Consider the following 25,590-nt stretch of genomic DNA (forward strand, 5'->3'; position numbering starts at 1 on the left):
CAGATGATGCTGGGAGAGTCAGATGGGACACCAGTAGGGAGGAGAGGAAATGTAGCCTGCCAAAGACATAGTCTGTCTCTGATTTTTTCCCTAGGGGTCAAACTGGCAAAACTCATACATCTTTCAAGTTAAGTAAAACCATGGATATGTGTATATGCATACAAACACATGCGAACATACAGGAAGAGTAGTTCTAGAGTTGTAATATTCCCAAAAATGTGATTTGGGACTAAGAAGGAATAGAATAATTCGTTGTACTAGAACTTTTTTTTAGATATAAATCTTTAGTCTTTCCCAGTCAAAGAAAAAAAATGTTTCTAAGTTGCATACTGAAGTCATATCCGTATCACTCTGTAACCTGTTTCCATTTTTACTTTGGATTGAAGCTTACCCAAATGGAAGATAACGTTCTCATTTTTTAATGTTCAGATCAAAGGGAAAAAAGAATCAAAGAATTAGTTGGCACAGGCTCACGAGTTCGAAGAATTTCTTCCATGTCCATCTGGTTAATCAGATCTTCAGAGAAGGAAAAAATTAAGGTAGTTGAATGATACAGGCCTTGCAACCAGATGAACTGACTCACGTGTTCCTTAGTCTAAGAAACGAAGTTATGGAATGTAATAGGTGTATTCTGGAATCCGACTTTGTCCAGAACCCATCAAGCAGCTAATGAAAACCAGTAGGACAGATGACTACCTGAGTTTTCTTAAAATTATCAGGGGATCGTTCATTGACTTTTGTGGACCTATCTCACTCCCGTGGCTGTAATACAGACAACGTCATAGACAGCAGCGATGGTCACTCAGGGTTCCCTCAGGCCCCCTGTGCATGGGGAGGATTCTAATCACAGTTGCCAACTGAGGGCTGGCCTATGTGGATAGATCCAAAAATGTTTATTTGTCTGAATATTGCTGTCTTTCAAATGCTAATGAGGGCTAAGCCCAAAACATTTTGGTGACCTCCTCAAATAAAGGAACAGTACAATGCAAACATTAGGCATTCTGTTTTCTTTGTGTATGGGTCTTGCTTTGTGCATTCTATCTTAAAATATTTATTTTTGGCCATGGCCCTGATACTCTGTGGCTGGCACTTGGTGGAATCTCAGCCATAATTGTTGAATGAATAAAATGTCTGTGCAATGAGCTTTCTCACGGCAAATCATTATGGAAGTATACATCCATCTCAGAATGGCCATAGTCCAGCGAGCAAAGAGCAGGGCTAATGTGTGTTGAATTTCTCTCGCAGTCACGCACATCGTCCTCGTCGGTTACTCTTCTCCAATTCTGTTAACTAAAAACCAGGGCACTACAACAAACCACAAAACATACAGGAGGATACAACATTTGAGTAATGGCTTACTGTCAATTATAATACTGCATTAGTATTTCAGTGTAACAGGAGAGGGTTGTAGGACTCCTGGGCTGAAATATGCCATTTCTTTACGATGACATCTTTAGTAGTAATAACGTTTTTATTCCCCTTGTGTTTATATTTTATTTAAAATAGGCCATAAAAACCCGTTGACGGAGGGCAGGGCAAGATAGTTCTATTTCCATGCCTTCCTGCAGAAGGCAGGGTGGAGAAGGGCTGCTCTGGCTGGCGGTTTCTGCCACAGCCCACTGGCTCCTCCAGGACAGCTGAACCACGTGTCCTCTCAAGTGCGGCTACTACCCTCTTCTCCTAGCAACCGTATTATGTTAAAGTACGGTTGCTGAGGTTGCCAGGATATTCTTCTATTCTTGTTCTCCATGACCAAACCAAAGGGAAAAGAAAGTGTAAACCAAACCTGAGGTGAAGATACAGGGAGAGGGACCCAGAAAAAACAAAGGACCCTCCTCTTATTCCAAGGAACTAAGCTGAGCAAATTACCTTCTGGTTAATGTGTTAGATAAACATATAGTTTCTTTTCTTTTGGGTAAAATCAGAAAAAAAAACAAAAACGAATTTTAAAGAGAACCTGAAAAATAATGGCTATTAAACATTTTAAGATAAAATTCACTTCTTTGTCATTATTCACTGAAAGCCACTTTTTCCCAATAAGGGAAGAGAGGCAAATATTTTAAAATTGTCAGAGTGACCTGAAAGAGTAACCTCTTTCAGGTTAAACCATCCTGTTTAACACAGAAAAGTTTTGAAGTAGATGCCACATTTCACTGAACCTAAGACATCACTGATGGTAAAGTACAAGTACATACTGCGTTCTGAAAATGTTAAAATATGAAAATAACCCCATCTGTACATAGAATTATTAAAACATGGTATATTACTTCATTTGGTTTTTCTACCAATTCTGAGATAAAATATCTTCTTTATTCAAGGAAAGGAGGTAAAGGTTCTCAGAATCAGACAGCTAATAAGAGGTAGAGACAGACATCAAATCTACATCTGTTTGACTATTCATTATGCCATGTTGTCTCTTTGGCTCCTTGCACAGATAATAAATAAAAACAGTTATTAACCAACATGTTTGCTTGTTGAAGTATTTGTCATACTCCTGGTAATTCACTAGGTATCATTAGCCCTGTTTTATAAATGAGAAAAACCAGACCCAGAAAGATGGAATGACTCGCTCAAGGTCACATAATTAGTAAGTGGCAGAGCCAAGAGTGAAACTAAAGATAAATGACTCTTAAGCCAGAACATGTTTGACTAAGATCAGACATTAACTAACTACCGGACCTGAAATTAGTTCATGGACATAAAGATTATTCAAAGAGAAATATCCAAGAAGAGCTGTTGCACATGTCAGATGGATTCATTGATTTATTCAACAAATATTGAATGGCTACTTTAAGCTAGGCTCTGTTTTAGTACCTGGAATACAGAAATGAGTAAAAGACATCACAATCACACAGTACTTCAAAGTGCTATAGAGAGAAGCAAGGTGGAAGGTATACCGCAAGGGGGAGGGAGCTTGCAATTTTAAATAGTAGTCAAGGAAGGTGTCCCTGAAAAGGTGACATCCGAACAAAGATAAAGGAGATAAGGAAGTGAACCACACTGATATCTGTGGGAAGACCATTCCAGGCAGGAAGGACAAAGGGCTTAAGTTAGGGAGGTTCCAGCCCATTGCATGAACAGCTAAGGGGCTGTGTGACTGGGGGGGCATAGTGGCAAGAGGGGAGTGGTGGTGATGACTTCAGAGGGGTATGAGGGACAGGAGGTGGAGAGGAGGCCGTGGACATATCACATAGGGTCGGTAGGGCATTTTAAGGACTCTGGGTTCTACTCAGAGCCAAATGATAACCTTCGGCAGAGTAGCCTCAAAGAATTTGAAATCTGGTTGACTTCAGTGAATCTGTCTGAGGCATCCCAAGTGTGTCTACTTCATCAGTCCAATGTAATCTTGGGTTACTTGGCAAATAGACGTCACTCTATATCTACGGTATATTATAAAGCATTGCCTATTCTAGAGAGTGTTGACAGGTAAGATTCCAGCTTTATGGAAAGCTAATAAATAGATCTTTATTAGACACTTATTATCTATGCTAGGCATTTAAAAAAATTCTCACCTCCGCCACCCCAACCCCAACAAAAACTAGTCCCTACTTTCAATAAGCTTATAATTTAGCTGTGAGTTCATAAAAGTCTGTACCAAGTGTTCACTTGTGGAAGAGCAAGCATGGAATTAGGCCAGGGGTAGCCAGAGACAGTTTTATTGACAGCAATATGTAAGCTGAGGTTTTCTAGATGGATAAAGGCAGGTAAACATTTCATCCAGAGGCAACAGCATGAGCAAAAACAAGAAGGCTTATATTAGCATGGCCTATTTTTTTAAGGATTCATTCATTCATCCATTCATCCACCCATTCATTCATTCAATGTGACTGGGGCATAAGGTGCCTGAGAAGTAATAGCAACTGAAGAAAATCAGGCAGGGAGGAATCATGGAGAAAGCCATGCAGAATATTGGGATTTTATCCATAGGTGATGGGAAGGCATGGCACGCTCTCCGAGTGTAAAGTAGCAACAGAAGTCATACGTTGGTCATTCCAGCACCAGTATGCAGAACAGGTGGAACGACGCGAGAATGCAGGCAGGAGGCTACTGCAACAGTCCAGGCAAGATGATGATGGTGAACGGGGAGAACAGAAATGGAAAAACGGGATAGAGGTAAGAAGTACTTGAGAGGTAAATGAAGCCTCAGTTAGGAATAGATTAGTTAGGAGCAGGGTGTAGTGAGAGGGAGTTCAAAGTCAACTCCTGGTGTCCCAGCATGAGTGACTGTGTAGATGCCACCCTCTCCTAAGAATACAGAAAGGAAAAGGGTTTCCTCATGGAGAAGACAAGAATATAATTGTCATTGTGCGAGGCGGGCAGTTTCAGTGGAGGCCCAGGTGACTTCGAGGTGGCCAGACAAGGATTCGTGCAGAAGGTCTCAGGACTTTAGCTTAGACCTTAAAAGATGGTCAGGATTTAGAAAAGTGAAGGGAAACATGTATAGCATTCCAGACAGAAAAACGTCTGAGCAAAGGGCACGGAAGTGGCAGCAGAGAAATCATTTTCTGCAGGTTAAGTATATTGGTCTTTGCGAGTAAGAAGAGCAGTAGAAGAAAGGGGAGGGAGAGGTTGGTCCTCAAATGACATGGTGTCTGCTTCTAAAATCTTCCTTTTGGGGGACAGAATTTACTACTGATTGAGGCATCATGGTCCACTGCGGATCAGCACTCCTAGATGATGAATGGAAGCCCCAGGGACATCCTGGTGTTACTGATGGTGGTCCTACTTGAATATTACAATTCTTTGTCATGCTAGGATTCATGAGATCACTGAGCCCTTCTGAAGCTAGAGCTAGAACTCGGCCCTCCTGAATCCCACGTCAAGATTAAATGGACATTTTGGCAGGTCAGTATGCATTGCCACGGGTGCCATTTCTCCCAACACCTAATATTACAGTCATACGTGAAGTGTCAAAAACAAGTTTAACACTTCACTTGAGCTGATTTCATTTCAACATGAAGCCTTTAATTGTTCTTGGAAGTTAAACTAAATAAATTCCATGACGAATTTTTCATACTATTTGTATAAAACAATTACAAAATAAGCCTCTGAAAGTCTATATATCTGTTCTATCATCAGGCACAGGGATAATCAAATTTTAATTCCACCCAAACAACACATCACTTCAAAAAATATTTTAAAGTCCCAGCTGTAAAAATATCACTTGTTCCGTTTAGCCTTAAATTATCGCAAGTGGTGGCGGAATACTCGTAATGTCTTCCCAAACCCATTATTGAAACACAAAGAAAACAGCAACCAGAGCGTAGCTACCCTTACTTATTTTTTCCAGGAACACATTCAGATGTCTTTCCTTCATTTCCCCTTGGCAACAATCAAATCCCTAACAGCTCTTGATAATTCATCATTTCTTGCTTCAGTGCCATCCTTGAAAACAAAGCCATCCTGTGATTTTGTATGTGTCATTACAAACCGAGACAAATCACAGGTAAAAGGGGCGCTCGTATTGCCCCAAACCAGTTCTTCCAGGAAATACTGCTTCTCCTGTAATATAATTGGAAACTTTGAGTACATGTCAGTTACAGGGCGATCTGCTAAACACCTGTCCAAGGGGGGGGGGGGGAGTACCACATCCTTCCTTGCAATTTTAAGCTGCCTCTGCCTCTTCTCTTTTACAGCTTTATTCATTTTTATTCATTTCACTCCCATGCCGGCTCTGCACATAATACAACTTCCATACACAATTTTTCCAAGAGCTTAGACAAAATAAAACCGCATTCCTATCTTACTGTCTAAATATGCATTTGAGGAACTTATTCCTTTTGGTTTTCTACCTCTGTTAAATGTGATCTACACTTTCTGATGTACCTTAGAATTCCTCTACTTCAGTTAATTATGCTCTCAATTCTCTGAAATGTACCTCAGAGCACAGAACACTAGGAAGCAAGCTTGGCAGGCAAATGCAAGGACCGGCTAAGGGACGAAGACAAAACAGGCAGCTCCTTCCTGGGAAAATCCTGGAGGGAAGTCAGATTTGTAGCCTAAGAAAAATGAGCTCACTTCTCCCCCTTGTGCCCAGAACTTTGGATGCTATCAATCATGTCGTTCCTTGAATGAGAGAAGGCAGGAGAATGCAGCTCCTTCCTCTGACCTCTCGTTCCAGTACTTTCTGACTTGCAATTAATACATTTGTAGTAGTACAATATATTGAAATGAACTGATATCAAGTCATGTCAATTTTTAAAAGAATTAAGTTCTAGAAAATTCCCATTACATTCCAAACTGATACAGCTACCGTGTCTTCGGTACACCCCCATTTAGCATCACTTATTTGCACCTAATATAAGAGTGAAAGAACATATATATATAGAATATATACATATATAAGGGATACACACACACACACATACATAAAGAATATACATATATATTTTTTGATAGCCCTGATTTATAAGGATCCCAAGTGCTTTACAAATGATTCCGTCTAGGAGTCTATTAAAAAAAAAAAATCAAACATGTATGGCTCATGGAGGCAGGCATTTTTGTGCCCTCTGTTCTCTAATAAACCTGTATCTCCCAGAACAGTGCCTGAACATGGTAAATGTCCACTAAGTATTTGTTAAAAGAGAAACTACTGGATGAGTAATGCACAAAAATTCTGTCTCAATCATTCATGATCCATTTTACTTACAACTCTTCCCCCAAATCACTTATTCTTCATTCCCAGATTATTCCTATAAAAGCCAAATGCAGTGCAGTATTAAAAACAAACAACAACGAAATGGCACAGATTATGAATATAGCTTCTGCTTTGTAGTTTGAAAGGTTTGCAGTTAAACACTGATTTCTTCCTTTGATTGTTACTATCTGAGCTCCAGTTTCCTGTTTATTCCCCTACTTTTGAAGGACAGGTCACTGTTCTGCCTGGAAATAGAAGAATGAGCATGTATGAAAATCTGCCTTATTTCACTTTGCATTCAAAAGACTGCCTTCCCAATGAGTTTGTGAGTGACTATTTTTCTTTTTAACACTAATTTCTATTTTTGAAACTTGCATTCTTAGTTGACACTATAATTGATTTTTGCTCATTACACAAAGGCAAGACTTTCTAGATTGGACATCCCCATGTGGAATGATTTCAGAAATTATAATTAGGAAAGTCTCTGTTTACTTGTTTGTTTTAACAACCAAACATTTCATCAATTGACTAAGTAATACAGTTAATATTATGATTAAAACTTCTCATTCAGCATACAAGGAAAACTAGATTGAGAATGTTTTATTCTGCCTTTTTTTTTTAAAGATTTTATTTATTTATTCGACAGAGATAGAGACAGCCAGCGAGAGAGGGAACACAAGCAGGGGGAGTGGGAGAGGAAGAAGCAGGCTCATAGCGGAGGAGCCTGATGTGGGGCTCGATCCCGTAATGCCGGGATCATGCCCTGAGCTGAAGGCAGACGCTTAACCCCTGTGCCACCCAGGCGCCCCTATTCTGCTTTCTAAGCTGCAAATGCTTCTTGTCATTTGTATGCCTCCAGTAAAGCCATTAGAGAAAACCCAATTTGTAATAGTTGTCCCACAACATCTTTCTTCCGGCTATGAGTTAAAATATTAGTGAAGAGGAGATGAGGGAAAAAAGAACCCATTATTTCTGTGGACTCAGAGAGTTTCAAGGTGCCTTTTGAGCTTATGCTCCGTGGCTCTAAAATCCCTTGCCTGCCCATAACCTTGGGGAAATTCCACCACCTTGGAATTGCTAACTTTACCCTAGAGTCTGGAGGCAAAGCTCAAAATAGGGCTAAATAACCAAAATTTCTTCCAAGCACCAGCCTGACCTTGATTGAATGAATGAATGAATGAATGAGTAATATTGTATGTTTGTTTTTATTTTGATACAGAAACATTTTAAATCTTTCAAGAATGAATAAAATGAGTGCTCCGGAAAAGTCTATGGCATTTTCCCCAAAACGTCTCTGTTGATAATTTTGCTTCTCACTGCCAACAGACTTCATCCTCTCTACACCCAAAATAAATGTTTAAAAAAGGTCTTCCTTGGCTCTGCTCCCCACCTGAGGCTGCTGTTACCCCTCCTCCACCTCGTCCTCTCCTTAGTTCTTTCAAAAAATTCATCTCTATTGCTCCCCTCCCATTCCTGTTCCAGTCTCTCAAGAGCTGCTTCCCAGTTTCTCCCCATTGCTAAGGGTCTTCCCTCACCCAGCACCTCTGCTTTTCTCTTTGTGTGTCAGTGACTTGATTTACACTTTAGGCAATTTTGATGCATTCTTTTCTGCCACACACACCATGCATTCCTTACCCACGTGCGTGCACACACACATTTAACACAACAGGGGTTTTGTTGTTAGCTGTCAGGAGGGACCCTAAAAGGAACTGTACCCCATACCTAATTACTCTTAGAAAGAGTCCTGCCACATTATTTATGCTAAAATAGCATAAGATACTTTTGAAAGATACTCTCCAAAATCAAAATGGGTAATATTAAATAATCTTATCCAAAGAGAGAGAAAAGGAAATTTGCCACACTGTAGGGCCCTTTATGCTCCTCCCACTTAGGCTCCGCCCCTTAGAAGCCCGATCAGCGAATACTCACGAATGTACAGCTTCTTCCTATTAGTGCCCTGGCTCCTTGTGAGTAGAAAAGAAAATGTACAGAGAATCTGTGCTCTTCTTTCAAACCTCAGTGTTCTTAAAATTCCCAGTACAAAATATGTCATTATTATAATCATCATTCTCTTCCCAGCTACCATTTTAAGGAGAACTTACCCATTCCCAGCACTACTGTTGGTTAGCGATCTCATCAATGCTGAACTGAGCTCTTCCCCATCCACACAACATTCATCCCTTCAACGTACTGCACACCTATTCTGGTTTTGTTTTGTTTTTTTTTTTTAAGATTTTATTTATTTATTGGGCAGAGAGAGACAACAGCGAGAGAGGGAACACCAGCAGGGGGAATGGGAGAGGGAGAAGCAGGTTTCCCACCTAACAGGAAGCCTGATGCGGGGCTCGATCTTATGACCTGAGCCGAACCAAAGGCACACGCTTAATGACTGAGCCACCCAGGCACCCCTGCCTATTCTGTTCTTGGCATTGCTCAGTGCGCTAGTGTACGTTCCGCCATACGGGACGAAGGAGACTGATCGTCATTTAAGAGAGCGCTAGGTGCTATGACTTCAACAAAGCAGATTACTGTTAGAGAGGAACAACATGAGGCAGAGTGTCCAGAAAATGTCTCTTTGAGGAAGTGACATTTGAACTGAAACTTCAATGATGAGAAGGATCAGGGAGAGATTTTCAGGCAGAGGGAGTGGCAAATGCAGAGGGCAGGGAGATTGTAGGGCGCTTCATGTCCTCCCTCCCTGATGTTCCTGCTCCTGGAACTACTCTGCTTTCTCCCTTCTAGGATGTCCTCCTCTTTAATGCTGTCCTAAATGCTGATTTTTCAGACTCAGGAGTATTCAGAGGCCCAGCTAGTCTTTCACAGACTTAATGCCACATACTCGACCTTCACAGGTTTAAAAAAGAAACAGCAATTCCAAGCAAGTCTGCATCTTCAAGCAGAAATATTGTTATCTCATTGTCTAATATGTCACTTTTCCTTATTTAAGAATCAATGGGATATACTCTTCATGGAATTTAGTGCCAAGAAATAAAACTTCTTCTGGAAAACTGTTTTCTTTCATTAAACAATGAGTTATAGGTAACCTGTCCCGCAACCCTTTTTATTTTGGCTGCTGGGACCTCAGAAGGAAAACCTAGTGCTCCTGTTACAATAACAGCCCTGTCCATGCTTTACGGTATGGCCACCACCTCCCCCCATTTATTTCTCTTTGTGGCCTCTTATCTCTATTTTGTTTCACTTTCATCGCCCTGTGCGAAAGTGCTTTTATTTAAGCTGCCTCAGACCTTCTGGAAATAGATGATGTATAAATCATTAATCACAAGTTGCCTTCTGGACAATCCCAAGCAACTTCCTCATTGCAAAATCCCACGTGCTGCCCTGGTCCTAGTCTTACCCTCTCTGCTACATGACATAACTCAGCTGCTCTTCCTTCATAAACCTGTCTCCCTTTTCCAATCTTTTTGGGAAGGTTACTATAAATATAAGGAAAGTTGGCTAAAAGCAACTCCACTTCCTTGGTTTCACGGCATACTACAGTGTCTTCATTCTCCTTTTAATGCATTTTTTTCATTCCGACCATCTTACGTATGAATGTGTGTGCCTGTGTGTGTGCACGTGTATTTTAGTTTCCTTCTTCTCCCTCGTGACCATTCAATGTAGATACACTTCAGGATTCTATTCCAAGCTTTCACTGCTCTCTACACTTTTATTCTTGGCAATCACCTACTACTGTCACTTCTAAGTAAAAGATTTTCGAACTGTACTCCTAGCCCCAGCGTCTCTCCTGAGTTCACATTCCAAATTCCTTGGAACCGTTTGAACCTCAGAGTCACAATGAAGTCCTGCAGTTCTTTTACCCGCCCAATCCTTAAATCTCCTCTGTAACATCTTTGCCAAGTGTGTGTCCGCCAGGCATTTGATAGCAAACTTACTGCCTCTCAAAGCAGCCCAAATAACTAGCCGATTTTGACTGTTAAAAGTTATTTCCAATAGGATGGCAGAATCTATTTCTATGACAATTCCCCCCCCCCAGTTCTAATGCTATTTTTAAAAAAGATTTATTTATTTATTTATTTATTTATTTATTTATTTATTTGAGGGCAGGAGGGGGGCCGAGGGACAGAATTTCAAGCAGACTCCTGCTGAGCATGGAGCCCAAAGCAGGTCTCAATCTCAGGTTCCTGAGATCATGACCTGAGCTGAGATCAAGAGTCAGACGCTTAATCGACTGAGCCACCCAGGCGCCCCTGATGCTATTCTTAAGTGTAACATTAAGAGCTAAGATGCACTGAGTACGAAACGTGTGCCAGGGCCTCTGCACATGCTATCTCTTTACAACTCTGCCATGTGGTTTAATTATTCCCATTATATCACTGGGGCAATTTTTAATTAATCTAATTATTCACATGACTCTTTCCCAAATGGTGAAATACACATATTTGCTAAGGGGAACCACTCTATTCCAGGTTCAGAAAGTACAAATTCCTCCAATCACTTCTTACATGAAAAACTGGATTTTGTTAATTTTACTGTCTGTATGGCAAACCTTCAACCATGGGGTCCAGAAGGAAAGAAATTCAAAATAACGTTCCAGCTGTGGTTTGAATATGCAGAACAGAACTGTCACCAGCTTCATTCGAGACACTGGTGCCTCTGCTGACATGGCCCAAGAGCAGACCTGTTGCTTCCTATGCAGTCATCGAGGCTTTTAACCAACAGCCTGCTCAGTAGCTGCTAGAACTCTGACGGGCACATCAAACTATTTCTCAAAGTGAACTCAGCTTATTTCCTCCCTACCCTCTTCGTCAGGTTGTTTTCGCATCTCAGTGGCACCTGTGTTACCCAGACACACAGGCTCAAATCCTCCAGCTTGGCTTTGACGTGCCTTTCACATCTTCTAAATCTCATTCACCAATGAGATTCACCCAAATCCTGAGGCTCGGAGTTGAACACATTCTTGCAATGTCATCTTCCCACTGCCTTGGGTTGGGCCTTTCTCTGTTTCCCAGTCCAGGCTCAGCTTCTTGCCCCTGGACAGCTAGAATCCTGTTCCCGCTTCCTTCCAGCTGCCCACCGTGGCACAGACCTGACGAAGACAGTTCTTACCCTGCACTCCCTCCTTGCACAGTACCATGGTGCTCTGTGCTGGGCTGGCTTCTCAAACTGATCTCAGACCCCACCAGTACCTGCCTCCTTTCTGGCCTTAGCAGCCTGTGACTTCCTGTGTCCTGTCATTTCCTACTATACTATATGCTTCTGGAAAACTGTGCCACAAAGTATTTTTCGCATGCTCCTAGTTCTGCACTTTTATTTACATTGTCTTTGAGCTTGGAAGGCCTTTGTTTGCCTGTCAAAACTCTATCTTTCAATAACTTGAGAAAAATGTCACAACCTCAAAGAAACTTTTGCCAGATCCTGGGTCTGGCCATCAAAAATTAATCTAAAGTGCCCCAGTTCTCACAGCACTTTGTTTCTCTCCTAGAACAGACGAGCAATGGCAATTCACATACGTGTTTCTTTCTTCAACTGGTCCTTAGGCCCTTACATCTTAGCTATGGCTTATTTAATTTTACTATTCCCAGCTACAGAGTAGGGCGCTAACGAGTAGCATTAATTACAAGCAAGGAGCCAGGAAACAAAAAAGGTGAAACTGATGACAAGCTAACCCTAAAGAAAACTTGGCAATCTAAGGCAAATACTTGAAAAACCAGACCCACACAGGCCGTATTGACAGGTGCACCGAAAGATCACTCTCTCCATTATTTCTGCCTGCCTCTGATTTCATTTTTTTAGATTGCGGGCTCTACCCTCAAGCACATGCACTCTTTCTTCTTCCCTGAGATCTAACCAGGCTAAAACTCCCAGGGCAAGGGGTCAGAGGTCAGCACACCAAATGCCAAAGTTGATTTTGGTTGTAACCAGCAGCATCACTGAGTAACTCAGTGCAGTGATCCTAGTAAGCCATAAATCCCCGTTCCCTTAAAAATAATCTCAATGCCAAGGAGCAGGTAATCTCCAAACACACTTGTCACTGCCCCCACCCCCAATCGAAATCTTAATAGTTTCGCCATTAAGCCACCGCAGTACCCACTGCCCAATAAAACAAAAATTAGCATGTGCGTTTATTCGTTGCTGGTATTTTAAATCAAAATGTAAAGGTCTCTTTATATCACAAAAATAAAACCGATTTTATTTAAGATGGACTTTGGAGTAGTTACATTTAAAAAGAAAAATTTGGGGGCGCCTGGGTGGCACAGCGGTTGGGCGTCTGCCTTCAGCTCAGGGCGTGATCCCAGAGTTCTGGGATCGAGCCCCACATCAGGCTCCTCCGCTGTGAGCCTGCTTCTTCCTCTCCCACTCCCCCTGCTTGTGTTCCCTCTCTCGCTGGCTGTCTCTCTCTTTGTCAAATAAATAAATAAAATCTTAAAAAAAAAAAAAAAGAAAAGAAAAATTTGGAGCAGATTTTTAATAGATGTGAGTGAATTTTGGTATTACCTACAAGTATTTTTAACTATTCCACATAACCTATGTCAGGTCAAGAAAAGTGCTTCTCATTTTTTCCTTCCTGGAATTAACATTTATTTAATGAAATTGTACATCATAAAACACCACTTGCATTACTCAGATGTTCAGTCAATGAAATTACTGAATTAATGAAAAAAAATTACCTGCTTAAGATTAGGTCACATGAATTCATGAAATTGGAAGTGGTTACATAATATAGCAGGATTACGTAATAATATATTGAATGATACTATACTTGAAGAGATAATGAGTTTTTAGCTAATAGTCTTGTTTGCTGAGACCAGTCTTTCTTTTACTTGACTTTCCTTCTTACCTCATTGGTTCTTCTCCTTGTACTCTAAAGTACGCATCTTTTCCTCCTAAACACTTGGCTATGATTACACAGGCCCCAGGTTTCTCGCTATCAACCAATGAACAAAAAAGAGAAATGCACACATACACTCAGACATGGACACATAAAATTACCTTTTCAAAATATTAAACTTTGAAGACAATACTGGTAAAGAAGGATTCTCTATCTCTTGGTTTTTAGCACTAAAAATGATAAATAAGTATATCCTTCCACAATATCTAGCATTTATATAAATATAGGTGGGTCATTGGGCATCGGACTTACTAAATATCATTTAGTCTAAAATATTCCTTCGACAGCAAAAACAGATTACTGGACCTGAGCAGATTAAGACACGGGCTCTGATAGCTTAAATCAAAATGGCCAATATTATTTACTCATAAACTAACAGAGGTGAAAAGGCCAGTTAATTCCTGACTACCAGAAGAGAATAAAACAGCTGGCTTGTTTTGTTTTATTTTCTTATCCTGATAGATTTAATATGTAAGTTCTCAATATGTTTTAAGTATCGGGCAAAACTTACGTAACTACCCTAAAAAATTATGTAAAATAACGAACACCTATTTTCTATAAAATGTTAGATATACAAAAAAACTGCTACTCCTTTCTTTTCGATTTATCTATTCAGAAATAATACTTATATTACCAAGCATACTAATAATGATAAAAAGAGAGAAAAGGTAAGTCAAATGTCAAGCTTCACCCACACTGTAGGGGAAGATAATACTCCAATTTACAATGGAATATTTAATACTCTAATTTACATTAGAGTATTTAATACTCCAAAATATAACATTCAGTTAGTCATAAGTAAGTTAACCAGGTCACTGTATTGTTTTATGGTATGTCTATGCCTTCGTGTCCCCATTAAAAATATTGGTTTTTCCTGTTTTATTTAAGTCTTGATCATACTAAACTCACAGGGCACAGGAAAATGCTGCATGGTATGGCAGTGCTGTGCAGAAATAAACTGAGAAAGAAATAGGTTCAAATCTCAAATTATCACATATGGTTACTTATTAACAGCACAGTTAAAGGCTTAATGACAAGCAAATTAAATTTAGGGGCTGAAACAAGGGTGCAGCTTACCTTCAAGTTAATTCATTCATAATGTCAATGTCTTTCATTATATGTAGTAATGAATAAATTCACATTTATCTAGGGAGGATTTGAAGTCTTTACCCTGATAAATTCACATTTATCTAGGGAGGATTTGAAGTCTTTACCCTGATAAATTCACATTTATCTAGGGAGGATTTGAAGTCTTTACCCTGATTTTATAAATGATATCAAATGTTCCTAGATAAGGAGACATCTAGTTGCTAGGTTAAGAGGTGACCCTAATGATTTCAACAAGTAGGTGAAAATGGTTTTCCTTCTCCAAAATCAAACGTAATTTTTTTTTACTGAAAAGAGTATTCTGGATTTCTGGTTAATTTACTACATTATGAAAAGATTATAATCAAAGAAGGAACTACAATAGTATCAGGAGAAAATTTTATATTTTTATTGCACAGGAAATGTGAATCCTAAGGAAGGTGGGAGTATCACTCTCTCTGGTTCCCTTTGCTCACCCCTCCCCCAACATTTTAATATACCTTAAATTATATTTTAACAACCATCCAGGATAATTTTTAAGTGGGGGGGGAAGGGCACAGTACAGATGTATATAGACATTTTCTTTACTTTAATGAGGGAGAAATGGAGTTGGGGTGGATTCACAAAGAGCATTAAGCCTCCAGTCTTTTGTTGTCTGGATGTGGAGGCGGTTGTTAAATCATACACCAGTGAGAGCCACTTCCTGCTTTCCCTTCCCCTTATCTAAGTCCCTGCTTAGTTGCTTTCATTTGGGGGAGAGAAGTCTACACTTTGAGGTCAGTCAGTCTAAAATTGCTGGATCCTAAGGAGATCCTCACTCATTACTTCCACCTCATATTTAGTTAGGATTTATAAACAGAATGATCAGTGCTCACTAGATAGAAGCAAAAATAATAAATTGAAGAATTTTATATGTGAAGCCCTTGCACAAAGGGGCCATGTTTAATTAACTTTTGCACTCGAAAACCTTATCACAGAGTCTGGCACGTAGTAGGTGCTCAAGAGTGTTTATGAATGAATGGATGTTCATTTCACTGGTTGGTTAAACAAGCTGGTCAGGAAAAGATAAGACAGCAAACACACAGAGAACAACTTCAACATTAATAAGGACCCATTAGTGAAGACAAATACTGGCAAGAAATTAAAATCCCTTCAAGCACTTACCATCTACATGATGTTTCTTGGATTAATTTAAATGATTTAACTCTAGTGCAGTATCTAACACTTTCACAGTGACTGCCAGTATTTGAAGCATTTTTGCAGACATAATTTCACTTAATCCTTGCACATTTTTGAGGTATACACTACCAGGTCTTCAATTTTATATATGATGATTATCAAGGCTCAACAAGGTTAAGGCTAAATCTCTGGTTATGTGAATCCCAAACCTGGGTTCCTTCTACAGAATTACATTCTCTGCTTTAAAAAAGTGTCTTTCTTTCAAGGGTGATTTTCCGCATGCTTTTTCACATCTTCTAAATTAAATCACATAGATGCCACTTTTCATATAGCAGACTTTAAAATCCTTGTTCATTTTGATTCACTGAAGCCTGAATAAGTGGAAGAGGTGAAAGAAACAGGATGGAGACATGGGTTTATCTTCCTAGAACCAAAACTGATTCATAAAATCTCTAGATTATATAGCCTTTCATTATACACCAAAAACAAGCCCCTGCCTTTCACTGAGACTAGAAATAAATAGGGACGGTGTTGTCAACTTTAACAGAAGAGTTTTCACTGGATTTAACTCACTATACCATTGGGAAGACCTGAGATAATTGAAGAAATGAAATAAACACTTACCTGCTCATTTCATTTATGTCATAATTTCCCTTGGGTTGTGTCTGTTTTATTGTAATGTCATGGCTTTTGAATTATAACCTTTGTATTCCAATAGACAATCAGCAGTACTATGAAAAGCCTGTGACCTGATACAAGGAAGTAAATATTTGCTTTGTGAACCACATTCATTGTCTGTAATAAAATTATATTTATTGCACAGATTTAAAAAAATCGCAAACACAAAGTTTAAGAAATTCGGAGAGATTTTAGATAATTATTAGTCATGTTTAGAATTTCAAGTATGAAGCACTTATATAATTTAATGAAAAAGCCTGCACATCTGGTAAAGAGTAGAGCAAGAATTCAAATCCAGTTCTCTTTGAAATAAATTTCCTGTTCCACCACAACTTACTGCTTTTCCTGTTGGGGCCTCCCATTCATTATAAATTCCAAGTTCACTGATGCTGAATTACTGAGGTTTTACTATGTTTGATAAACTGGAACCAGCGGTCATATAACAGTTTACCCTTTCTAGGTAGTTTCTTATCTAAGGGACTTTGCAGATTTTTCCAGCTAAATACTCAAGCTTTTGAAACCAAATTTGTCAAAAATTATAGAATTTAAAAAGTCAAAACCAGGAGCTTATAAGAATGCTGAATCATGTGAAACACCATAGACACAGAACTCATTAGGAAACTAGATGAGATTCTCACCTTTTAAATATTTAAATTTTACCTCCAGCTGAAAATTTGAGATAAGATATGATTCCAATCTGATACAGTTTTATAATTCAACTTAATTGATTGACTTCTGATGAAAAATTTCAATGAACGCCCCACAGGTCCTCCAGCTACTCCTATATTTCCTTTTTAAATCTCAGGAAAACCCAAAACTTCTCCTACAGCACTGGCAATGACAGAAACAATCCATGAACATCTGGGAACTGATCACGTAGCAAGGCGTGAGTATGTGTGTGCACAGTGCCCAAACAGAAAAACAGCAGACCCCAACTACTAAGTGACCCTGGGCTTCTGGACGGGACTGGACCCTTTGGAAAGCCCAGGTACAGCGGCAGGTGGCACTATGTTATGGACACCACAGCAGCCCTAATCCTGTGGCTGATCCAGCTCCAGACTTTGGTGATGTTTGCTCCACTCCAGCGGAGCCGCAGACCAGTTCAGCCACCAGGATCTCGGGAGTCTCTGCCACATGCCCTCTTTGTCACTAAGCATTTTCTTTCTTTGTTGGCTCCAGCCATTTTTTAAAATTCACATTAGCACTTGAATAAATAAGAAAAATATACCAGAATACCAATACAAAAATGGGCAAAAGACTTGAACAAACCATTCTTAAACACCAAAAAAAAAAAAAAAAAAAGGACATGTCAAAAAAGTTATTAGCATTATTAGTAACAAAAGAAATAGAAGTTTGAAAAATACCATTTTCACCTATTAAGGTAGCAAAGATTTTTCAAAGATGATATTATGTTGGTGAGAACTAGAGGTTTTGGCTAAGCATCAATCTACACACACACACACACACACACACACACACACACACTACACAGATATGCAGACAAAAGCCAGGCATAAGGATGGACATGAGTTACAATAGTAAAATATGGGAAGTAACATAAAAATCTGAAAATAAAACGATGGCTAAGTAAATTAAGCTGCCCATATGTTGAATTATTTTCCAGTTACTAATTGTATTAAAAATACCAAAACTGGCATTAAATGCCAGTTTTAATTTTTGGGAAACACCAACAAAGTAATGTTAATTTTTTAAAAAGCAAGTACAAAATTCCACAATATGGTTCTAATTCTTTAAAAAATAGTACATATTATGCATAATGGTAAACTACCCTGTAATTTCAATAGCAATTGTTTAGGCACTGGGATAATTGTAAGTTCTTAGTACATGCCAGGCACATGTCCAGAGCCTTATATACACTGCATTACATTTATGCTTCCAAACATCTTAGGAGGTGGGTCTTTATCCCTGTTGACTATCTGAAGAAACTGAGACTCAGAACAGGTAAGTAACTTGACCACCCTGAGAAAGCTCTTACATGGAGAAGCCAGGACGTAAGCTAAGGTTAGCTTGACCCAAAGTTCCTATTCATCATATCCATTTCCGTCCACGTAATTTTAATTTTCCATTTCATATATTTTTATGTGCTCTAGGGGATCTAAAATAAGCATACAGTGCCTTTATAATTTGTTAACAAATCAAGAATATAAATGTTACATGAAAAGTATGCATATTCACAAAGTGACGATTCTAAAAATTGCTTCCTTCAAAGATGTACGACCATGAACAGGATGTTTAGGATCTCAAATTAGTGTACTTAGTAATGAGCATGGGCACTCCTTTTAATAAATGTCATCCCAAAGGCTTTCATGAGCCATGTCAATTCTGCAACATTTATTCATTTAAGAAATACTTATTTAACACCTGCCTTTTGCCAGATACTGTGCTAGGCATTGGCACAATAGCAGAAGAACCAGTATAAATGACTTTCTTTGGATATTAGGAAAGTCTTTGGGGGATAAGTGATAGGGAACGAGATAGGGAAGATGAGACTGTCAGTCTAACACTGAAAGTCCTAGCTACATCTAAGGAATGTTTTTTTTTTTTTTCTTTTCTTAAGCTTTCCATAAAAACTTGTATTTCTGAGGATCCAGGACACCCCCTTGTAAATGTCACACACTGTGAAGCCTCTAAAATGCATTCATACTTTTACCCTAATTATACTAGTCAGATGAACTAAAATGCTTTTTAACATCACACAGTATTATTCTCCTGCACAGGCTATACATTTGCATTTCTGGGTGGTACAATATTTTCATTGTTAAGTAAGCAGAGCTGGACTATTAGAAAAAGGATTCTTAGCAGATATGCAGTTGGATGGATTTCCATCTCTTTTGGCTCCATGCCCTTTTGTCCATGCCCACCTTCCACTTTTCCAGAAAAGTCCATGTCTTTCAGCAAAAGACTCTAACACGAAGGCCACTGTCTCTACAACTGTAGATTAACAGGTAAATGCTTTCTTACTTTTTAGCTTATGAGTCAACCACAATTTTTATCAATTTAGATTTAGATAATGTACTTTTACTTGGCTGTTATAATAAGATCAAATAAGTCAGAATATATATATTATAAACAAATATATATTTCTCCTTGTCAACAAAGTCCCAGGCCCTAGTGGTAGAAAATGTTAAGGAATATTATTATTAAGAAAAAGTATAAGAAGTCCATATGGAAGACAATAACTTAGACTTTCAATACTGAGTTCAAATAAATTTGGACCTTGTAGGGAGATCCCTAAAAGCAAAGATATCTATTTGAGAATGAAAACCTGGGATGCCTTAGAATTGAACACGGACAGCAAATTAACTCTTCTTATTACTCCTCCCAGGGGACTAAACACCAAGGAGTCATTGAGAAGCCAGAGCAAAAAAGGTCTAAGTTGGTACAACGGATACCTTACGTTGTTTGTAAATAGGTGGTTTTCTTCATCTTTCAGACTACAAATTTAGGAGGAAGGATGAGTGCCCATAGTTCTGAGATCAGATGTCACTGCCATGGAGATTCATCTTATTTAATAAATGATAGCATCCAATCTTTTCATAATAATAAACACTTGTTTTATCATATCTGAAAATCATAAACTACCCTCACATGGTTTCTCTAAATATAGTTTTTTAAGATTATAAAAATACTCAGTAAATCTACTCTCCCATGAGTGTGCTAATTACTGCTTTAGTTCATGCTAACACAAGAAATGGCTTAATAACAGTAACTTAACGGGAGGAGGTCCAACTGCTCATTCATTTAAACTAATGAGTACAAATCACCTTTGCATTTGATCTTAGTGCTATAATGTATACTTCATGGGTACCTGCTACTATTACTACAAAAGGCTTTAGAAACAAATACAATTTAAAGTGTTTCAGTTTCCAAAATTATTTAATACACATAGTGTCTAGGAGCTATGCGACCCGGAGGAAAACATTATTTTCCACTACAACAGTAAAAACTGTTTCTCATTTCTCCAATTAAGTGATTTCAGAAGGATTCATTACCCGGAAAACCGGTATGTATGAACGCCGGAAATGCAGATGACATCCAGTCTCAGAAATGTTTATTCTAGATGGGAACCAAACTATAAGATTTCTATTATTTACGATAGCCTTCCGATGATGGAAATAATCTCCCTGTAAAATAATCTAACAAGAAAGAAAGAAAAAAGAAAGAAAGAAAGAAAGAAAGAAAGAAAGAAAGAAAGAAAGAAAGAAAGAACGAACTATGGGAAGCTTGCGAAGTTCTCTAGACAAACCTTCCAGAGACTCTTTTGAAGAAGGAGGCGTTTATCGAAGGGTCAGGGAGGTTAGGAAAACTATGCCAGGAGCCAGGGTCAGTCTTCCCGGAGCGAGTAAGATTGTCCCAGGTGAGCAGTGTCCCGGGCTCCGGATGGAGGCGGAGGACGCAGGGCGGGTCTCCGCCCGGCGGGCATCTTTTTTGGCCAGGCGACCCCCCTCAGTCTCCAGGAGCCCAGCGACACCCGAGGCTGGCGCGGGCTGCCCGGGACGCGCTGCCAACAGCCTCCCGCTCGCGAGGAGCATCTCCCCATCCGCGGCTTCCGAGGCCAGCTCTGTCCCTCCGCCATCCTCAAGTCCTCCGACATTTTTCACCGAGACGGGGAGGTAGGGAGAAGAGGAAACGGCCGAGTGTCTGCATCCAGACTCTGCCGCAGCACAAGAAGAGAAGAGGAGAGGAGGAAGGAGGCTGGCGAAGAGGCAGCTATTAAACTGTGATTCCATCGATAATAAAAAGAATCATCATCACCCCCAGCAGGGCAGTCGGATACACCCACCGGGGCAGCGGCTAAGGGGTTTGGTGGGCGTTCCTCCTCCTGGTCCCCCCGGTGGCTGTGAAATCTACCCTAAACCAAGCACACAAGAACTCCCTTTCCTACGACTAACGGGAGGGGAGGAACAAAAGAGACCCCCACGCCCGACACACACACTCTCACAGCTCACCGATGCTCTAGGTATGCATTTTTGCAATCCCTTTGGCTTACACCTTCCCCACCTGGTTCGTGCATTTCCCTAAAGGTAAAGAAAGAAAAACAATACCACCCCGAGGTGATCGGTCGATTGGGCACCGCTAATTTCACATTCGGTTTTCTAACAAACAACCACGAAAATCCCGCAGGACCTCGCGCCCCCGCGGGGTCCCTGCCGCCCCCGGCCCTCTCTGCCGGTTCCCCGAAGGCGCCCAGCTCTCCGCCGCGGACCCAACCAAGGGCTCCCCGGGCGGGCCGGACACTCGCCCAGCCCCTCCGCAGCAGCTGGAGGGCGGAGAGCGGACCGCGCGGTGGCAGCAACGCGGGATTCAACTTCCCAAACCTGCGGCGCGGCCCCCGCTCCCTCCCGGTGCGCCGAGGCCAGCGCGGAGACCCCAGCGCCCGCAGCCACCCCCGCCTGGGCTCCGGCAGTTGCACTCTCCGCCCCCTCTTTCCTTCACCTCCCCCAGCCACCACCTTTTAAAAATTCATCCATCGGTGCAAAGCAGACATTTTGATGTCATTTACTTAGCACCGCTCGGTTTCAGAAGCAAGATCTTACCCAGTCGCCTGGAGGTGTGGGCAGCGCACCGATGGGTCCGGGGGCGCGAGGCTGGGCTGCTCGGTCCTCTAGCGAAGCGGGTTTGCTGCCATCCGCCCAACTTCAGCACCCAGCGGGCGAGGAGAGAGGGAGAGAGGCGAGGATGGAGGGGAGAGGGGAAGGGGAGGAGGGAGGGTGGGCGGGGAGGGAGCCGGAGCCGCTCGGCAGTGCGCATGCGCCCCGCGGGCGGGCGCAGCCCCTCGCCCGGCTCGGCCCAAGGTGCCGCTTCTTCCCCCAGCGCGGCCGCGTGAGTCACGGCCCCGCCCCTCCCGGCGGCCCGGCCCCCGCGCGCTCGCCTCGGCTCCGCGCCCACGGTGCGGGGGTCTCGGTTGAGCTTCGCGGGAGCCTCGGGGACCTGGGAACCTTCCTTGATTGGAGAGGCTCAGTCGCCTGGGCTCCTTCAACTTCACGTTCGCCCGCAGCCCGCGTTATTTTGTCGTGCGCTTTAGGAGACTGCTGGAAACCAGAAGCTTGTGTTTAAGGGGAGGAGCCGCAGGAGCGGGGTCCCAGGGGAAGCAGTCCCTGCGTGGGGCTTCAAGGAACTGTGGAGTTAAGCAAGTTTGCTCAACAAAGAACTCGACCATATGAAGAGTTCTTTACTTTACTGAAGTCCTCACCCAGAAATCTGACCCTTTTCCCTTAAGAATTATTTCAGATCTGGTCTGGGGGCATACATTCTGTCCCAGGCGTCTGGACCACTGGAACCAGAGTTTTGAGGGAGAAAAGCCCATGACAAGGCAAGAGTCGTGAATTACTAACAGAGGTGTTCCTTTGGGGACAGCTCGGTAACTATCAGGTCTGATAATGGTTCCATTCGCTCTCGGAGCCCAGCTTGGTAGTGAAGAAGCTTTGGATGCTTAATGCATCATGAGCGCTAGATTGCATCTCCGATGATTAAATTGAAGTGCTTGTGAGGGCGAATTAGGGAAGCGGGTGTCTCTCTTCAGATGTGACATCTGTCGGAAGAGGAGTGAGTTCCTGGCTGGAATGATTAGGCTTTTTTCTTATACCCATTTAAAACTGTTTACTCGTAAATATATATAATTTCCCATTGCTTGTGTGCGCCCCTACATTCAAACAATGTTATTCTTATTTCAGGCTTCCTTACTGAACACCCTCCTGGCCTCCCCCACTCCCTTTCTCTATCTACTTGAGTTAAATATATGTTTCAGGGTTTGCTCCAGGGCCTTCTTTCTCTAGCTACATCATGGCCCTGGGTACTCGTGTTCTTCAAAGTGTATCCCCTGGACTGGTGTTGGTCTGTAAATTGTTCCTTACTGGTCTGTAATGAGAGATAAGTACAGAAATTGAGTGTACTATTTAGAAACTTTCAGAGCATGCCTTGGTATCCAAGCACATTAGTCTTATTTTATTTGTAAAGTAATTCATTTTTGTTGAATTTTATAGAAGTATTGGTCCATGATGCAAAAAAATAAATTAAAAAAAAGTTTTTTCAAAACAAAAGTTGAAAAAATTAAGTTTTATGATTTGGGCAGCCCCAAACTCTGTATCACTCCCAGATTTATATCTTTAGTCCTGATCTCGGGAGTACTTTTATGTTCTCAACTACGTTTATGGCTCCATTAGAAGGAGAACTGTACTGGTTAATATTTATTGAACCATTACTGTGTGCTAGGTTCTGATCTAAATGTTTTACATATGTTTCTTATTTCCTGTACAAGGTAGATGCTATTATTATGTTTAACAGACATCTCAGAAGCACAACTCCAGATATCCACCCCCTCCAAACCTGTTCCTCTTCAAATTGTTCCATCCAGTTACTCTAGTCAAAATTTAGAAGTTATCTTTGTTCTGTCTCTCTTTCTTTTTTTTTACCCCGCATCTAATTAATTAGCAAGTCACCTTGTCTCAACCTCCAGAATGTATCCCCAGTTCATCCACATCTCTCCCTCTCCATTGCTATAACCATCTCACAGGTGCTGCTACAAAAGCCACCAATTAGTCTCTCTTCCATAACCCCAAAACAACACATTCTCTACATGACAGATGAGTGATTTTTTAAAAACGTAATCACACTGGGGTGCCTGGGTGGCTCAGTCATTGGGTGTCAGACTTGATTTCAGCTCCGGTCTCCATCTCAGGGTTGTGAGATCAAGCCCTGTGTTGGGCTCCATGCTGGGTGTGGAGCATACTTTAAAAAAAAAATTAAAAACATAATCATATCATGTCATGTTACTGCTTAAAACTCTCCAATGAGTTTTTATTGTATTTTAAATATAATCTCTAATCCTTACCACTGCCAAGAAGGTTCAAGGTAATCTTGTCCCAGCCTACTTCTCTTACACCATGCTCCCTCCCATAGACCACAGCTATTGGTAGTGTAGCCACATCAGCCTATCGCTTTTACTTTCTTGAGTAAGTCTAGCTTATACTACTTAAGTCCTCTGCCTGTCTTTAGAGTAGGCTCCTTGATATCCTACAGTCTCTGTTCAGGTATCACGTACTCAGGCTTTACCTAACCATTCAATGTAATCTTCCCAAGGTTCTCTCTTGCATCCCCTTGCTTTATTTTCTTCCAAATACTGTTCACTATCTGAGTCAGCTTGCATTTGTTTACTTGTTTATTATCTCCTTCTCCCCCTCTAGAATAAAGTGTCTCAAGAGCTTTGATTGCACTTTTCACTGTTTTATCTCTAGTGCTCAGAACAAAATTCGGCACACCGTATATACTCAGGATTTAGCAGATGAATTCATGATTGAATGAATAAATAACACACTGAGAAAAAACATTCTTTCTTTATTGTTTTAAGCATTCTTTCTTTTTCCTGATATTTCTTCTTGGCTCCTCATTGCTGCGTATCAGAACGTGTTGTTTCCCAGAAGAGTGCAAATAGACTACATCGTTTCCTCTGCCCATGCTATCAAAGATGGCTCCTTGCAATGTCACACATTTATTTTTTAATTTTTTAAAAAGATTTTATTTATTTATTTGAGAGAGAGAGAGAGAGAGAGAGAGAGACAGTGAGAAAGAGATCATGAGCAGGGGGGAAGGGTAGAGGGAGAAGCAGAATCCCCGCTGAGCTGAGCTATATCCCAGGACCCCAGGATCATGACCTGAGCCTAAGGCAGACACTTAAACTGACTGAGCCCCCAGGCGCCCAGCAATGTCACACATTTAAACTAGATGCCAGAGTCGTGTTCCTAGAAGCAACTTTATAAGCATCATCAACAAAAAAGAGATCTTTTCCTTCCATGGACTTCTCTAAACTGTAATAATGGCTGTTTGAGCAGTGTTTTGCACCTATGACAGTTTGGCCATTCTGTCCATAATTTACTTGTTGAAGTCAAATGCGACTTCTTGGTGACTTTCTTTCACGGTTATAATCTGTTGTGAAATCCTTTATATATTAACTAGAATCTTCAATGACAGTGTTGTAGGAACTGGATGTATTGCCTACACTGAGTGTTGAAGAGATGGGTGGAAGTGACGACAGCTTTAATGACCTTCACCTCATAGAGTTTGATCACCTGCAATCTATGTGTACATCTGGGTCTTAGGAAATATTTGCAACAGCAATGCATCAAATAATGACTTGGGGGGA

At 40.9% G+C, this 25,590-nt stretch overlaps 1 protein-coding gene across 1 annotated transcript in view; it reads right to left on the bottom strand.

Moving 5' to 3' along the window:
• The window catches only part of RGS17 (regulator of G protein signaling 17), a 92,032-nt gene extending 69,888 nt beyond the window's left edge, over nt 1–22,144 (bottom strand). Inside the window, exon 1 of the mRNA XM_045805385.2 lies at nt 21,989–22,144. The gene's annotated coding sequence lies outside the window, so the exon portion shown is untranslated. The remainder of the gene's footprint in view (nt 1–21,988) is intronic.
• Between the last annotated feature and the right edge of the window lie 3,446 nt (nt 22,145–25,590).

Source organism: Ursus americanus, chromosome 11, assembly GCF_024610735.1.
Source record: "Ursus americanus isolate L20-20 chromosome 11, mUrsAme1.1.p, whole genome shotgun sequence".
Lineage (NCBI taxonomy): Eukaryota > Metazoa > Chordata > Mammalia > Carnivora > Ursidae > Ursus > Ursus americanus.